At 45.7% G+C, this 2,267-nt stretch overlaps 1 pseudogene; it reads left to right on the top strand.

Annotated features, from left to right (window-relative positions):
• Positions 1-1,125: 1,125 nt before the first annotated feature.
• LOC120093557 (60S ribosomal protein L31-like) lies at positions 1,126-1,834 on the top strand (annotated as a pseudogene).
• The last annotated feature ends 433 nt before the right edge of the window (positions 1,835-2,267 follow it).

The following is a 2,267-nucleotide window of genomic DNA, read 5'->3' as shown; positions in this document are numbered from 1 at the left end:
TTGACCTGCGAACTCCATGTTCTGAGTCTGGATCTTTTCCTGGGCTCAGGATATGTTAAGGCCAATGTTTACGAGGGGAGGGGTATTAAATGCATTTTAGCTTAGGATATTTTCCATTCAGTGATGGTTTTATACAACGCCACTGCCCCTGTGAAAGCCAGGAAACATCGAAAGTCGTCGTACATTGAAACAGTGGAGGTTGGTGGTTTCGTTGTTGGAGATAAGAGTCTTAAGTCCGGAAAGGAGGGAGGCTGGGGTAGGCCTGCTGGTTGGTGTCAGAGGTGTGCACCCTTGATTGCCAACATATAATCAGATGCAGAAATGAGTGTGGGTTTTAAGTGCACATCTGTGTGAAATCATAAATAAACAAATATAGATATTCTTTTAGTCATTTCCGGCTGCTGTGACAAAAAGTGCAGATTTTGTTGCTTACAGGACAGACGTGTGTTTCCTATAGCTCTGGAGGCTACAGGGTCCAAGACCAGGTTGTTAGCTAAGTTGGTTCGTGCTGAGGGCCATTCCCTAGTTTGTGGATGATCGTCCTCTTGCTGTGTTCTTAAATGGTATATACAAAGAGCACGTTCTGATGTCTGTTCTTCTTGTTTTCAAGGTTTTAACGATTTTTAAATCTATGCGCATATGTGTATGTGGGTAGGAGTCTGTGTGTGTGTGCATGTTTGTGAGTGTATGTGAGTGTGTGAGCATACGTGTATGGGTGTGTGTGCATGCACATGCACTACTTATAAGTACAAATATTGGGAGATCCAGAAGAGGCTGGAAAATCTCCTGGGGTTAGAATTACAGGCAGTTGTGAGTCACACGATGTGGGTGCTGGGCATTGAAGCCAGGTCCTCTGCAAGATCAGTATGTACTCCCTGAGCCATCTCTCCACCTCTGCTTCTCTTATAAGGCTATTCATGGAGACACCAGCCCAGTGGCCAAACCAACCATTAGTCACCTCCTCTAAGGCCCAGTCTCCTGTATATTCATTTTAGAGGGACATATGGCCCATTAAACAGATGCATTTGTGCATGTATCAGTATACATTAGCACACATGCATACACCCATATGTGTTCCCTACCCTGTCTGCTAGGAGGATCTAGGAGTGTTAAGAACAAAGAGAAGCCTTTCCAACTTGGGCCCAGCAGAATGGCTCCAGCAAAGAAGGGTGGCGAGAAGAAGAAGGGTTGTTCTGCCATCAATGAGGTGGTGACCCGAGAATACACCATCAACATTCACAAGCGCATCCATGGAGTGGGCTTCAAGAAGCGTGCTCCTCGGACACTCAAAGAAATTCGGAAATTTGCCATGAAGGAGATGGGGACTCCAGATGTGCACATAGACACCAGGCTCAATAAAGCCATCTGGGCCAAAGGAATAAGGAATGTTCCGTACCACATCCGAGTACGTTTGTCCAGAAAGCATAATGAGGATGAGGATTCACCAAATAAGCTCTACATACTGGTAACTTACATGCCTGTTACCACATTCAAAAATCTACAGACGGTCAATGTGGATGAGAATTAACTGCTGAATGTCAAATAAAGTTATAGAACTGCCTCCAAGAAGAACAAAGAGAAGTCCTAGCACCAAATACTATCTTTGAAATACTAAATTCTCACTTAAGAGAATCTGAGATCCCCGCAAGAAGGACAGCTTAGGTGTAGGGTAAGGGAAGTGCATGGGTGTGGAGTATCTTGTGTCAAAAGGCAAGGTGATGTGGCTTAAGGTATAATGGCGACATGCCAAAAGCTCACTAAAGACTGCTGGGATGAGTCTGTGCGTGCCTCCATGTTGACCCAAATAAACACAAATGAACTTAGAGGAGGGGAAATGCCGGTCCAGAGCTCCTTTCCTAAGATACTTAGGGTCTTACCTGAATGAGAAAAGTAAGACCATCGGCAATGGGACAGAGAGAAACTGCCCCACCAGAGAGGAAGCAGTGAGAACACGGAGTCACTTCCACGATTCTGACCAAAGATAGACAACACAAGGAAACATCAGACCGAAGAACCTGATACAAGGGGACTGGCCTAAACTCTTTGAAAATGCAGTCATGGCCATCAAGGAAAGAGTGGGGGAACTGACCAGAGAGAAGTAAGGATAGCTGAAATTCTGAGCAGCTTCCTTTTCCTGCAGAGGGGTGCTGTTAGGACAACCAGGGAAATCTGAAAGGGCTCTGGGGTCAGTAAGACATCTGCTTGGGGTGTGCGTGCGTGTGTGCATGCGTGTGCATGTGTGTGTGTGTGTGTGTGTGTGTGTGTGT

Source organism: Rattus norvegicus, chromosome 7 (genome assembly GCF_021556685.1).
Source record: "Rattus norvegicus strain SHRSP/BbbUtx chromosome 7, alternate assembly SHRSP_T2T, whole genome shotgun sequence".
Taxonomy (NCBI): Eukaryota; Metazoa; Chordata; class Mammalia; order Rodentia; family Muridae; genus Rattus; species Rattus norvegicus.
Note: the sequence above shows the minus strand (reverse complement) of the source record. Positions and strands in the feature narration are given on the sequence as shown.